The 16,166-nt window shown below is 45.6% G+C and overlaps 1 protein-coding gene across 1 annotated transcript in view; it reads left to right on the top strand.

Annotated features, from left to right (window-relative positions):
- The first annotated feature begins 15,606 nt into the window (after positions 1-15,606).
- Positions 15,607-16,166, top strand: part of ICA1L (islet cell autoantigen 1 like) — a 68,006-nt gene continuing 67,446 nt past the window's right edge. The window contains exon 1 of the mRNA XM_058664869.1: positions 15,607-15,638. The gene's annotated coding sequence lies outside the window, so the exon portion shown is untranslated. The remainder of the gene's footprint in view (positions 15,639-16,166) is intronic.

Below are 16,166 nucleotides of genomic sequence, written 5' to 3'. Positions count from 1 at the left end.
ATGGCCACTCGATGTTACCCCAGCGTCCCTGATGTGGAGCATGCACCAAGGATTCTGCTCAGGTGTTTCTATAGTTCTGAAATGCTGTCAATCTTACCAATCCAAGGATGAGGAAATTGTTTTTTTAAAGATTTATTTTATTTTATTTTTATTGCAAAGTCAGATAAACAGAGGTGGAGAGACAGAGGAAGATCTTCCGTCCGATGATTCACTCCCCAACTGACTGCAATGGCCGGTGCTGTGCCAATCTGAACCCAGGAGCCAGGAGCTTCTTCCGGGTCTACTACACGGTTGCAGGGTTCCAAGGCATTGGGCCATCCTCGAGTGCTTTCCCAGGCCACAGCAGGGAGCTGGATGGGAAGTGGGGCCACTGGGATTAGAACCGGCACCCGTATGGGATTCTGGCACATTCAAAGTGAGGACTTTAGCTACTAGGCCTCCATGCCGGGCCCATTGAAGATTTATTGTGTTTTTATTGGAAAGTTAGATATACAGAGAGGAGGAGAGACAGGAAGATCTTCGGTCCAATTATTCACTCCCGCAGTGACCAGAACTGCACCTATTGAAGCCAGGAGCCTCTTCCAGGTCTCCCACATGGGTGCAGGCTTTCAAGGCTTTTGGGCTGTCCTCAACTGCCTTCCCAGGCCACAACAGGGAGATGGATGTGACATGGGACTCCCGGGATTAGAACTGGCACCCATATGGGATCCTGGTGCTTTCAAAGTGAGGATTTTGGCTGCCAGGCTACCGTACCGGGTACTGCCTGGCCCCTGCCTCTTAAATATAACTAGTACAATCATCACTGGTACCCCACAAATACCAAAATCTTCATAGGCTGAATCCCTTATACCACCATCATAATATTTACATATAACCAATGTATATCCTGAATCCTTTAAGTCGTTTCATACTTTATACTGGGAGTGGGCACTGTGGAGTTATGTAGGAGTGCCTGTTTGAGTCTAGGCTATTCGGCTTCCAGTCCAATAATGTGCATCCTAAAAGATGATGGTGGCTGAAGTGTTTGGTACCCTGGCATCTACGTGGGAGACCCAGCTGAAATTGCTGATTTCTGGCTATTTTTCTGCTTTTTTAATAGCCTGGCATAGCCACAGCTATTGTGAACATTAGACATTTGGGAAATGAACCATTAAAAAAATGTTACTTATCGGGGCTGGCACAGTGACTCAATTAGTTAATCCTCACCGTTCAAGCACTGCCAGGATCTCAGGTGGGTGCCAGTTCATGTTCTGACTGCTCCACTCCCTACCTAGCTCCCTGCTTGTGACCTGGGAAAGCAGTGGAGGATGGCCCAAAGCCTTGGGACCCTGCACCCAAGTGGGAGATCCAGAGCTCCTGGCTCCTGGCTTTGGATCAGCTCGGCTCCGCCCATTGTGACCAATAGGGAAATGACTCAGCAGATGGAAGATCTTTGTGTCTCTTTCTCTCTGTAAAAACTCTCTTTCCAATAAAAATAAATCAGTTTTTAAATAATTACTTGCCGGAGACCAGCTCCGGCTGACTGCGAGCTTGCAAAGGATGCGTGGATCGGCGAGACGGTAAGAAGAAGAGATAAGACGCGGACCACTATGGCTTGATGCTCATAATGGACAACTCAGAAAAGTTGCCTTCTTTATTTATACACAAATCATAAGCTTTTGCACAATATCCAATTGTTTCATTTTTACATCATGGTTAAGAAAATACAAAAAACAATCCTAAAAAATGTTATTTACTTTAAAGAAAACATTTTCGGCAAACCATCACTCATTGAAACCTGCAGTCACCTGGCTGAAGCCAGGAACTCCACGGTTGGCAGCGCATGCAGTTACATAGTGACAAGTAGTTTACTTATACTCAAAATCAATTTTTACTAAACACAAACTAATATTGCTTAAAATATTAAGAGTACAGAATTAAAAGATCATAAATGAAAGGATTTTATAGAAGCATATAACAGATTCTTTGCTAAATCTTATAATCAGATTGTCGCTGTCCCGCAGCGATGGACTTGGTGCACGGAGCCGATAATAACACGCGTGGACCCCTGACTGATGGTCAAAAGCCGTAGTTTATTAGTAGCATCAGACTTTATACACTGAGGTTCATACAGGATTAGGGAGGAAGTATTGAGCACATCAACAAAACCATCAATGCTTTTGTTTGGAACTCTTTTGTCTTGTATATTCCACCAGGTGATCTCATATACATACTGTCCACTCAACTGTTCTTATGCAAATGATATCCAATAAGGTCCAACCAACTGTAATCCTGTGCTCACTGACCTTCTACGGTCACAATGTCCTCCTACAAATCCCCCTTCTGTGTTTTGTAAAATTAGGCCTAAAAGATGTATGTAGGGGGAACATGCTCTTGGAAGAGCAGAAAAATGGGGAGAAACAATATTACATATTATATAATTTCTGCCGAGGTAACATGCTTTTGTGTTTAACCGAAATCAGAGTGGCACAGGAACAGTGTAAAGACCAACATTGACATACATAGCAGCTGAGTTCAAACATAATATCAAAGTTCTTTACAGTTACATCTTGTTTAGCATTAACAGTTTTAAATTGATAAAAGCTTTTCAGGGAGATTCTTAACCCAATTTAAACTTTGCAGTTTGTAGTGATTAAGCACTGTTTTTACAGAACTTTGCATTTAACAGTTGAAGAATAGAAAAGTCTTAGGCAGGTGAGCAGGGAAATCCCCAACAACTTAGTGAGTGAGGAAGAATTTAACTCTACATGGGGCTCACAAGCAACCCTGATGGTTGGTGTAAGAGAGGGCTGGGAGCCAAGGCTGGAACTAGTTAAGAACTAGAGGAAGCTCCTCCTACAATCCTTTTGTCTCTGAGTGCCTCCCGGGGCTCCTGGCTTAAGTTCCCAGGTCACCAGACCCTATGAGCAGGGTACTGGGCTGCTTCAATCCCTTGTGAGAAATCCAATAGGAAAGGACTGACCTCAGAGTTCTCGGCCTCCAAGGGCACTCATCTTCCTTGTGATCTCCTTGGCAGTCGGGATACGGTTCTCGATGTCCTTGATGAGGCAGATATCCACTGCTTCTGCAGCGAAAGCACATGGGAGGCCTCCGGGGGTCTCCGGGACTAGGATAGAGGGCTCCTCTTATCCTCCTGCTCCACCCTGAGATCCCCCTTGCTCTATACACACAACCTCCTTTAAGAGGGTGTCAGAGTCGTCCTTGGATGCCACCACAAATTTCTATGGCTTTTCTAATGTCTAAGGTCATTAAAATCTATAAATAACAAGTTACACTTAAAGTCTTCCTCAAACATTCTAAGAAGGTGGAGAATTTCTCTGCACTCCTGACCTGTAGTAGAACCAGAGGAATATTAAACAAATTTAGCTTTTCAGTTCTTAGAGGCAGCTCCACTGGGGGTTCCATCTTCTCCAGGGGCAGCGTTGAGTTCAAGGGAGTTGCAGCACTTTCGAGGTCAGATGAGCCAGTTTTGAGGATCCATCAGGAAATTCTAGGGACAAGAGCATAACCTTTCCCACGGATTATTAGTGTTTATCAAATGCATCATAATGTCAAGGACAGTTGCGCTTGATGCACCAATCTCTTAGGATCCCTCACGTCACCCGGTGTTGGAAGGGGTCTGGCCTCCTCCTCCTCCTCCAATGTCTCCTTGATGGAGATGGATCTTTCAGAATGAAATCGCGAATTTGTCTTACTGCAGGCGCTTCCTCCGGTGAATGGAGTCCAGGGCTTTACATTACCAGCTGGCACCCACACAGGCTGCAGCTCAGTTTCTGGAAAAACACAAACAAACCCTCTTCCCACAGTTAGCAAGGGGTCAGGACCTCTCCACTTGTGAGTGGCTGGGTTCCTCCATCAAACCAAAGGCATCTGTGTTGGGCCTGCAAGCAGCCTCTAGTGACGCAGAGCTGGTGCTCACCAGGAGACAAAATCTGAACAAAATTTAAGGTGAGTAAGACCAAATTAATGCATTTGCAGGGGTAGCATATTCCCCCCTTTGCTTTTAAAGCATAACTTTAACATCTTTGTGATTTTACAATCCTATCAGAAAGCTCTGGGCGTGGCTGCAGGTTGCCACAGCCCCAAGGCAACCTGCTCTTGATAAACAAACAGCAACACATGATAACAATTTGAAACAACTTTTTACAAAGGACAAAATGTTAAGACACACATGTATGCGCGCACACACACAGACACACACACACACTTTTGGAGACTTGAAAATATTATTCTCAACCAAGCTTAGTAGTAGTGTTCACCAAAAACCAGTAAGTGAAACCATTAAGTCAATAGTTTTGAACTGAGAAACTCAGACAAAAACATTGATCATGCTATGAAATCCCTCCATCAATCTAAAATTGCAAATTTCAGTCTTCCCAGCAATACAGCCATGCTAAGAATACATAATTAGCAACGCAAACTAAAATTAAACCTTCACAACTCCATGGATGTATACAACGTTTTGACACAATAAAATTTTACTCCATTTGTTATTTGGCAATAATCTTAGTATAATCCAATAGCCTGGTCAACTGTCTCCACAAAACGGGAGATAGATCCGTTGGCATTCTTGAGGCCTCGTAAGAATACCAAGGGAATCCCTAGGATTTGAAACCTTTGAATTCTTAAATGCTTTTTTAAGGATAGCTAAAAATATCTGAAACAAGATTTGTTGTTGACATTAGCATAACATATGATAGATTACAATTGGTTATTGATGCGAGATCATCACTCAAATATCTTTAAAACAAATACAAAACCTTGACACATTAAAGGCAGTGAGAGATTTGATAACCAGCCAAAAACAAGAATTACACTAATACATGCAATTAATACATGCAAACACTTTGTAGACAATGAATATCACATTAACTTATACCAAATTATTTATGATAAAATTTCACATTTTTATTAAATGTCCCCCCAAAAAACCCTCAGGATTTACAAAAGCCTAGTATCTTCTTTGAATTCCAAGCTCCCAAAAGTTGCAATGGATATACAGATGAAGTCAGTTTGCTAAACATCTACCACAACAAAAGACCTTGAAATTGGTGATTATTGTGAAAGCTAGCCACTAAACTGAAGGCCAGCTTCCTCAGCATTATAAAATATTCCAAAAGACATGCGGTTACAACTCGGGTACATTAACAAACAAAACAGCAAACATTCACTTTATAATGATATAATGACATCACCCAAACACTCCTTAAAGCAAGAACATCGCTTTTGTTAATTTTAAACAATGAGAACGTAATGAGGCAGTGAACATAAAAATTAACTTAATATAAAGACTTGTACTTAAAAATTAGTATACATGATTAAGCAATGCTGTATAGGAAAGAGCACTATATGAATAACATGCATACACCACAACTGATTGGAATTTCAGCCTCCAGGATTTATACTTGCAGGGTGAGGAGCACAGGTGGGGCAATGAGACAGTGGCAGTTTTAAGTTTGTAGCTTCTCTGCAGATTCCCATTTTGTAAACCTGTGAATGTTTGGGACCTGGGGCTGACCCCTCCCAGAGTCTTCTGGCCACAGGCATCTGCCATCACGGTCAAATTTGGATTTACATTCTTTTTTCCAGTGTTGGCCTCTTCGGCACTTAGGACATATTCCAGGGGAGTGACTGTTAAAAGCATCCGCAGGGTATTTTTGAGTTGAAGGAAGCATTCGGCAATCTTTTCTAAGGTGTCCTGGCTTGCCACAATTAAAACATTTAGCCTTCATTTGTTTTTGAATAGCAAAAGTTTCAAGTGCTGCTAGGCGGGCACGGTGCTTAAATGTCCCTATGTTGCGACAGGCTTTCAGGTAACCCAGAAGATCCTCTCTTTCTTTTATAGGACGAATAACAGCCTGGCAGTCCTCATTCGCATTATCAAAGGCCAGTTGCTTTAACAACAATTTCCTAGTGCCTTCTCCCTTAACTTGTTTTTCTATAGAGTCTGTCAAACGTCTTACAAAATCAGCATAAGATTCTTTGGCTCCTTGAATGACTTTTGTATAACTGCCTGCAAATTCAGACCCAGTCTCAATTTTCTCCCATGCCCACAATGCTACGTCTCGTATATGCATGAGCGCAGCTTGAGGTAGCTGTATCTGCTGCTCTGTAGTAACCCACTGTCCATCTCCAACCAACATATCATAAGTCAGTTGTCCTCCACCAGGGAGTTGCCGACCTGATGCTCCTAAGGTTCGCAGTTTTTCTTTAGCCATATCGCTTCTCCACATTTTCCATTGTAAATATTGAGAAGGAGAAAACCCTATTTTTGCTATTACTTCAAAATCATAAGGAATCCAGTTTGCTCCCTGGCTCCAGCCATTTAAATATTCCCACACATAAGAAGAAGTAGGTCCATAGGACACACAAGCCTTTTTAAAAGCTATGATGGCATTAACATCTAGGCTTTCATAGGTAGGTTGGTTATTTTCTTGACTAAGTATGATTGGAAAAAGCAATCGGAGTTCATGAGGTCTCCGGGGAACATCAGTCATTTGGAAACATTTTTGATCAGATTTAAGAGCAAGACGGCATGGGCTGATATTTAACTGTTGCTTTATCCCAGCCTCATTTACCTCACTAGAAAAATCCTGTGGTTTAACACTGAAAATTTTCTTTTTCTTAGTTCTGATTTCATTTTCAGTCACATTATGGTTACATCTTCCAAGTTTTCTTTTCCTAATTTCCACATCTGAAGTATAAGGCCTTTCTCTTTTAGCTGCATTACAGTGGCATCTCCTCGTGGGAGGGTCTCTCACACATTCTTTCTCATCTTCATCTGTAGTATAAGCCATTTCTTTCCTAGCCACATTACGGTGGCGTCTCCCATTAGGGAAATCTCTCACGGGCTCCTCTTTGCTGTCCTCCTCATCTGTACTATGAGGCGTTTCTTTTTTAGCCATATTACAGCGTCCTTTCCTGTTAGGTGGGCCTCTTAAGGATTCCCTTTCTCTTTCTTCCTTGTTCGTACTATGAAACACTTCTTTTTTAGCTACATTTTGGGGGTGTCTCCCCTTAGAGGAATTTCTTGCAGATTCCCCTTCTAAAATTATAATAATAGCTCTAATTAAAGCCGATATAATCCAAAAACTAACTTGAATATCTTCTATCCTTCCGGCCTTTTCACCATTTTTCTGAGCAAAATTCTTAAGTCCAGTTTCTAGTGTCCATTCATCTGGAGACCAAGGATTATATTCACTAACAAGCTCTAAATAAGAATGCAATTGCTGCCTAGTTATCTTCGTTCCACTTTTCACTAAAAAATTCTGCATAAGAGAGATAAAAGACTGTGCCCTACACTGGTTCTGGCCCATTGTCCCACTCACCACTTTCTGTGGGGGTCTCCGCTGCACTTTCTCTTCTTCTTTCAAGTCCCCGTTCAGGCGCCAGTTGTCGCTGTCCCGCAGCGATGGACTTGGTGCACGGAGCCGATAATAACACGCGTGGACCCCTGACTGATGGTCAAAAGCCGTAGTTTATTAGTAGCATCAGACTTTATACACTGAGGTTCATACAGGATTAGGGAGGAAGTATTGAGCACATCAACAAAACCATCAATGCTTTTGTTTGGAACTCTTTTGTCTTGTATATTCCACCAGGTGATCTCATATACATACTGTCCACTCAACTGTTCTTATGCAAATGATATCCAATAAGGTCCAACCAACTGTAATCCTGTGCTCACTGACCTTCTACGGTCACAATGTCCTCCTACATCAGATCATGCATTAATTACAGTCACCTTCACCTAGTGCTGATTCAATTGTTTTTTGTTCTTTTCTTAAAGGGCAGTGGAAGGGATCAAGGCAGCTCAGTCAGTCTGCAAACAGAGGGCCTTTACAAGAAACTTCCTTTTATCTTATAAACTGTTTTCTTTCCCTAAACATAAATGCCAGTATAAAATTGAGATTTTAAGCCATTTTGAGGGGGTTCACATATGTTTCCCTTTAGAAGATGCCCCATATACTTTTGCTTTCTGTGGTGAGAAGCTAAAATGCATCAGATCATGCACTGTAATAGTTTGAGGCACATGGTAAACAAACCATTTGTGCCTCCATGTTTGCCATCAGTTCCAAGATATCATCAAGCCATTTCTTAAGGAAAACATTACTTATACTAGGGCAAACTCCATGACAAAAGTGGGCACATAACAGGATGTTCGGAGACATTGTCGGCTCAATTGTACTATTGTATACTTTTAGCTGTGTGTCATAGCCTTGCATCGCTAAAGATGTTTTTATCATAACATGATTGATCAATTTGAGGTGTCATACCAGTTACAGGAATCACTTCACATTAGCAGAAAAGCAACAACAACACCCTCAGGAGAATTCTATGAAACATCAGAGAGGTGGTTGAGTGTCCATACAATGGGGTGAGGCAGCAATCAGGTGACCAGAGATTCTGCTGGGCCTTGCCTCGCTGCTAGAAACTCATAGCCTTGCTAACCGAGGAGCGATGCTCATCACACACCCATCCATCCGATCCAACTGCACGGCTCCCCACAATTACTTATAATACCTACTAACATCGTTATTATAATTCATAAGTCTGTACTATAAAGAATTATTAGTTTCATAAAGGAATTATGTTTAAGCATAAAGGAACGTTATGCATTCATATAAACTTATTTGTGTTGTAAAAGGAAACTACAGTCCAGGCAGGTGAGAGAGTCACTGTGAAGGTACTCAGCCAGTTAATAATGATGCTAAGAGAACTGCTGCTGCCAAGCAGTAAAAGCTGTAGAGAAATGACTTGTTAGATACAGCCCGACAAACAATTCTGTGTCTTAATAACATGCCTCGAACTTATCAATACTCTATGAAATTCAATGGTTGTTTCACATTTGTTTTTTTTTTTAAGATTTATTTTTATTACAAATTCAGATATACAGAGAGGTGGAGAGACACAGAGGAAGATCTTCTGTCTGATGATTCACTCCCCAAATGACCACAACGGCCAGTGTTGCGCTGATCCGAAGCTGGGAACCAGGAACCTCTTCCAGGTCTCCTACGCGGGTACAGGGTCCCAAAGTCTTGGGCCGTCCTCGACTGCTTTCCCAGGCCACAAGCAGGGAGCTGGATGGGAAGTGGAGCTGCCGGGATTAGAACCGGCACCCATATGGGATCCCGGCGTGTTCAAGGCGCGGATTTTAACCGCTAGGCCACTGTGCCGGGCCCTCACATCTATTTTTAAAAATTCATCTTTGTCTAATTCTAGTAAGCAAAAATGAATACAGCCCGGCGGCGTGGCCTAGCAGCTAAAGTCCTCACCTTCCCATCCAGCTCCCTGCTTGTGGCCTGGGAAAGCAGTCGAGGACGGCCCAAAGCTTTGGGACCCTGCACCCGCGTGGGAGACCAGGAAGAGGTTCCTGGTCCCGGCATCGGATTGGCGCGCACCGGCCCATTGCGGCTCACTTGAGGAGTGAAACATCAGATGGAAGATCTTCCTCCCTGTCTCTCCTTCTCTCTGTATATCCGGCTTTCCAATAATAATAAAATCTTAAAAAAAAAAATGAATACAGGAAAATCATGTTTCGGTTGCCTCAAAATAACAGCTGGGACTAGCACCTAGGAAGACAGTTGGTCCACACCTTTGTCCTCACTGCCGCTGACCTATTATGCTCCTGACTTCCTAGCTAAGCACCTGCAGATTACAAAGTGGAACACCTTCCAAGACTGGGGAGGGGCTGTGCCAAGCTGGGTCAGAGCAACCACTGGCACACTCATAATCTGGCTGGGATCAGGGCCTGGTTGGGGAGCTAAGGAGACACCCTGGCTTGGTTGTGGGTCCCACTGGTGAGTGTGGGGCTGGAGTGCAGGCTGCAGTGTGGTCCAGACATGGCTGCAGCATCCCTCAGCACAAGTGTGACTGGGTCTGGGGTGTGCCAGGCTGGGCTAGACTCCAGCACCAACTGGTGATCATGAGAACCACAGTAGGTGTAGCATGGGCTAGGTTAACTAGGTCTCTGTCCCTACTGAGCAATGTGTGAGCTGTATCTGGGCGTGGACTAAGCTTGGCTGGGCTGTAATACCCAACAGTAAAAAGTGGAATGGGTGAAGGCCTGTCAGGAAAGGCTACTATTCCTGCTAGGACAGGAGGTGGACTAAGTAGAGCTGGCCCATGGACCCACCAATGGGTGTAAGATCTGGTATTGGGAGAGGTCCTGATGGAAGAGCCTGGGCAACTCCTCTGTCAGGACACAGTCCCTGCAGGTGAGTACAAAAACCACAATAGAGAGCTGCCCAAACCAGGCCATGGAATGGTACCCACCAGCAGCTTACCTTGGTACAGGTCGGAGGCAAGACAGGCTAGGCCCGTTCATACCCACTGGCAAATCTGAGAGCCAGAAAGGTGTGTGGGTCATGCCAGATAGGGCTGCAATACCAGTCAGTTCACATTAGGGCCAGGACTGGGGGCTGGCTAGGCTGTGTTCGCCACCAGTGTGAGCTGGAACTGGGGCCGGGCCAGGCTGGGCCGGGCTACAGCACCCACTGGCAAATGCTAAAGTGAGGCAGGCCATACCAGACTGGACTACAGTGCCCAACCAAATCATGAGAGCAGGCAAACCTGGCAGGGGTTTGCAGGGAGCTCCCCTGCTGGACCACTACTCCCACTGGTGAGCATGAGAGCTGGGATGGGGGCAGACCAGACCAGGCAGGGATACAACACCTGTTGGCTTGCATGTAAGTCTTTGCAAGTCAAGCTGGGTTGACTGTTTCTTCTGGTGCATGCGTAAGCCAGAGTTGGTGTGGGTTGATTGGGCTTTGCCGCAGCATCAGCTGGCAGATGCTGGCACAGGGGGCAAACTCTATCAAGCTCAAATGCAGTACCACCCGGAGAGTGCAAGATTCAGGAGTGGAAGTGTGCCTATTAGGGAAACAGTGAGCACCTCCCTCTTGGGTTGCCATTCTGACTGGTAACCATGAGAACCAGGAATGGGACAGATATGACTAGATAGTGATACCCTCTGACACATGTGTGGGCTGGATAGTGGAGCTGTTGGGTTGAACTAGGCTTCAATGCCCATTTACACGTTCGAGCTGAATGGGATGTGGGACAGACTGGACCATTCTGTACATTCTGGCAAGCACATGAACCAGTGCAGGGGGTGGGCCTAGTGGGTGTTATTGCAGGTCACTCCTACTAGGCTACAACTCCCACTGGTTTGTGTGGGTGCCCAGTGTTTGGTGGGCAGGATTGGGTTGGACTGCAACACCTATTAGTTTGCATAGAAGACAGGGTTGGAGACAAATTGACCCAGCAATTGCAACTAACAATGTATATGAAGGCTGATTTGGGCAACAGACTGTCCCAGACCCTGTATTGGCATGCACACACAAGAATCAAGTCAGGAATCATCTCAGATGAAATTTCTTTGGGAATCCCTCCAAGTGAATCATTGGACTTAGAACTCCAACCATTGAGAAATTGCCGGTTCCATGATCTGACCGTGGAATGCATGTGTCAGAACTGGGCCGCCTCAGTAGCTTAGCCAGAGCAGTGGAAACATGGAGGATATGACAGTACACTGGAGCCTACAGAGGACACCTGGTACCATAACAGGATGGAGGATAGAACAAATCAACTACCCCAGTGAATACCTGGGCAGGTGAAGTCTCAAAGGTGGACTGTCAGCCAAGGAATCTGGAGAGATTTCATCGTGATTGGAATGGCAAGATGGGCAACAATACAGAACTGTTGAACTGTCAAAACCACTTGAGCAGGACCCTCAGAGCATGCCCTAATTTGGGGACCATGGGATGGTTGGGAGGCTGGGTGTGGCTTCTTTCTTTATCTCTCTCCTTCCCCCAGATACAGTAAGAAAAGAGGAGAATGTGAAAACAATTGTCTCACCCACTTTCCTCTAGCCCTTAACCCTTTGTATCCTAACCAATTATATAAAAAATATAAAAAATAAAATTTATACTAAAAAAAAGAAAAAAATCAGGTCTGGGATCACCTCAGATGCTAAATTTCTGTGAGGATCCCCCCAACTGAATTGCTGGACTCAGAACTCCAACCATGGAGAGAATTGCAGGTTCTATGGTCTGACCTTGGAGTGGATGTGTCAGAGCTGAGCCGCCTCAGTGGCTTAGATGGAGCAGTGGACAGTATATCCAGGTGCACATAGAGGATATGGCAGTGCATGGAGTCTGCCGAGGACACCTGTTACCACAACAGAAGGCTGACGACAGAACAAATTGATCAACTACTCCAACCGAGCATTGGCAGTGAGTATCTCTAAGGTGGGCCATGTCAACCAGTGGATTCATTGTGCTTGGAATGGCGAGACTGGCAGTAATTCGGAACTACTGAACTATCAAAACCCCATGAGCAGGGCTCTCAGAGCATGTCCCACAGTAGGGTGGCTGTCCTCCATCCCAGGATGCTGAGGCATTTGGCAGGCTGGGTGTGGCTTCTCCCCTTGTCTCCCGCTTTCCCCCAGATACAGGAAGGAAAAACAAGAGAATGTGGATAGAATGTACAGCTTCTTGGGTAGACTATTTAGCTGCGATCCACCTCAAGTGGTTTTAATGTTTCTCTAGATATGAATTACTACCAGTCTTGCCACTCCCATTTTGATGAGGTCGTTGTAGAGTTCACTGGTTGACACTGTCCATCATAGAGTCTTCATTCGCCCGGTTTTCGCTGCCAAAATATGTCAATGAGCAGCCGGACTATGTGCCTAGCATCTGTTTGCAAGGGAAGAATCTTGATCTAAGTTGAACTGTAAAGCTGCAACGGGGTGGGGGGGGGGTCCACCGTGGGGGAAGGGTATGGGGAGGGGTGGGGGGGAACCCCAGAGCCTATGAAACTGCCACATAATGCAAAATAATTAATAATAAATAAATAAATAATAATAATAATAAAAGAGAATGTGGAAATGGTGCTATCACCACCTTCCTATAGACCTTGACCCTTATCACCTTAAGCAACTATGTAAAAGTCATCAAAATAACAATAACTAGAAAAAAATGAAGTGGAACATGTTGAAGAAATAGAGCTAACTCCCTGACATCAGGTGTAACAGATCGCCAGTTCTTCAGTAAAATGCTGCAAAAAGGTGCAACTTTTAAAACATTTTCTAATATCGATCTGGGATAGTAACCAGATATTTGCCTCCTAATGCAAAAAACGAAAGATCACCACTCTTGATAAATGCAGCCCTGGGTATGACTGTAGAGCTCCCACATTTCCAATTCATCTAGCATTCTTTTGCAGTTTGCAGAAAAACACCACTCATTCTAAGTGCTCTGTTGATAGTGAGACTTCAATTCTATTCCTTTGTGTGCTTCTGAATAAAACTAAATCCTGCCATCTAGAAGTATTTTAAGCATTAAATTTTCATTTAAAAATCTGACGAAATCCTATAATTTAAGTACATGAAACCACATTTGTTAAGCAGCTAGTTCAAACCACTTGAAGATCTCATCAATCCAACAGCTGAGAGAATATAATTCATTCCATGTTTATCAGCTATCTTGAGTGTCACCTGATCCTTACAGGAGGACCATCTGTAGGACTCCTACACCTTCCACCACCTGCAGGAGTCTCTTATTGACTCCCCAAGAAAGTTATCCTAGTGGGGGAAAAGACTGATTATGTGCAAATGCCACATTTTTACCATGGTTTGGAAACATTGTGGATTTTTTTTCCCTCTAATAATTCCCTATTAAGTGAACAAAGCCTGCAGGCCTCTCCCCTAGTGGCCATTCTGACTTCCTCCTGTGTCCCCAGGAGGATCTTTCTGATTAGGATTAATTTTGAATTAGACTTCACTCTTTTGGAACCTGCATTACCAAACGTATCTCAAGGTACATACTGTAGGGCTTTCAAACTGGCTGCTTATTGATGGCTGCCCAGGGCACTGGAGACGAGGGGCTGGTCTGCTGCGGACCTGGCATGTCTCCCAGGCATCAGCCTGGAACAGGAGGGGCCACTGGAGCCAGTTTTGTCACCGGCCTGGTGGGATTCAGCCAACCAATGGCACACCTGAACGGACATTACTTATATAGTTGAGGGCATAGACAGCCCCTTTGCCAGCCCACATGTCTATAGGAGTGTAAAACTCAACACGAATCTCAGCTGCCCTTTTCACCTCCCTCTTCCTTCCCCTCTGTGTCAAGGGGGCCCAGGAGCGGATTTTTCAATAAAGCTTCTATTACATTTTTGAACAACTTGCTGATATTATTCCACCAGTGGGTGAGCAGTCGGTGGTCATCATCCAACACTTATTTGAATCCAATCATAGGTGGAACAAACGTTCAGGACCTTGGCTGGCACCTGGCTGGGTGATACGGCTTTGGAATTGCCTCAGGTGGGAGCAGCTTTGAGGAGCAGCTCAACAATCTAATGGTGGACAGGCAAGCAGGTGATTGCTCTCAAGTGTTGACTCAGGAATGAGGCCACATTTCGTGGCATCAGGAAAAATCCTGACGGGATACAGCAGTAATCCATGTTTGCCAAAGGCTGATTCTTATCCTTCCAAGGGTTTAGATTTTCAAAGAATGAGGAAAGTTTTTTAAAAAAGAAAAATCTGGGGTATACTTTCTCAAGTAATCACTTCCTTCAAGCCCTAATACCTCAACTGAAGAATATAAAGATTTGTTAATATTTTCAGCTTAGATCATCCTTTGGTTGCATAAGTAGCTTACCCCTTTTTGTATTCTAAAATGACTTTCCTCGGGTTTTTAAGGTGAGTACTTTGTAAAATTAATATTATAGAGTTTTGCCCCCATCTTTAATTCTTGTACCATTGACTGAATTGCTACTACCCAAAGGTTTTTGCTTACAGCTTACGTGTCACAGCTGAAATTAACTGACATTTTCACAAAGTTTTAGGAAAGCTGATGTCAACTGTGGAGTCATCTTTTGAAATAAGGCACCTGGAATTTAATATCTCCGACAACAGCGTCACCTTTGCCTTATTCTCATTTTCATTCGTGTTCTGACACTTTGTGGCAGTTTCCTCTCACTCTCGAGGACCCCTTTATCACGAAATGACTGGCTCTCATGGTGCGCCCCTGAAGGTGAAGTCGGTAAGAACTGCTAACTTGGTCTCCTTAAAGCTTGACAAACCCAGAGTTAAACTCTGCGCGTGAACACTCCCCGCTTGGCGAGCGCCCCAGTAGTGAATAATGACCAAAGGCTCAGGTGCGGAGAGCACGGCAGGGCGGCGCCCCCAGGGCTCGGCAGGTGCCGAGGGGGTTCGGAGGAAACCGGGAGGGACTCGGGCTAAAGGCTCTGAGAGGAAGCCCACCACCTACCCCTTGCCTCGGAGTGCTCACCATCAGCTCTGTACCGTGGTCTGGCCTTAGGCAGAGGAGAGTGCGGCGGGGATCCCGGCCCCAGGTGGGGCTAGACTAGAGCATTAGCTAGCCTAATTAGCCTAGCATTTGCACGGGCCTCCCGTGCGCACCAGGCCGCAGGGTTTAAATCTCGCGCCTACCGCAGCAGAGCCCGACACCTCCCCACGCGCCCTGGCGCGGAGGGGCGCGGGCTGCGGGAGCGGCCCGGCGGCGTCGCGGGGCTAGCGGGCGCTGCCGGAACGCGTGTCGGGACGGAGCTCCGCGCGGCCGAGCGCCACCGGAGGCGGCGGAGGAGGACGGGCGCGTCGCGGCTCCGGCGTCGCGGTGAGCGTCTGCGGCCTGCCGTCCGCTCCTCCCTGGTGGGCGGCGGTCCGGCCCGGAGGCCAAAGCCTGGGTTCCCATGGCGACGCCGGGAGGTGGGGGCGCTTCTGGAGGCGCTGGCCGCGCGCGCACGCGGGTCTGCCCGGGCCTGGCTGGCTCCCTCAGGGACCTGGGATCCTGCGGCCTTCTTTATTTCCTCCACCTTGGGCGAGGGCTTGGTGGCCCAGGCAGCTCTACCCGCCTCCGGGCGGAACCGGCGAGGAGTTGTGGGCTCTGGCGTGGCTGGTTCCTCTCGGGTCGGCTGGGGCTTCACCCATGCTCGCCCGGGTTGAGTGACAGTGCAGAGACGTGGGGCTCATGTGGGGCGGTTTCTCTCCCAGGTGGAGACCGATTCTGTTAGGATCAGGTGTTTTTTGTCAGACCACCTTTTCATGTTGTGTTCATTTTTATTTCCTTATGTTTTAATTATGAGGACGATGTTAATTGGCTACATATTGGTAAAAACAAAAAACGAGTTCAGTGCGGTTAGGG

This window comes from Ochotona princeps, chromosome 5 (assembly GCF_030435755.1).
Source record: "Ochotona princeps isolate mOchPri1 chromosome 5, mOchPri1.hap1, whole genome shotgun sequence".
Classification (NCBI taxonomy): domain Eukaryota; kingdom Metazoa; phylum Chordata; class Mammalia; order Lagomorpha; family Ochotonidae; genus Ochotona; species Ochotona princeps.
This window is presented reverse-complemented; position numbering and strand designations above follow the sequence as displayed.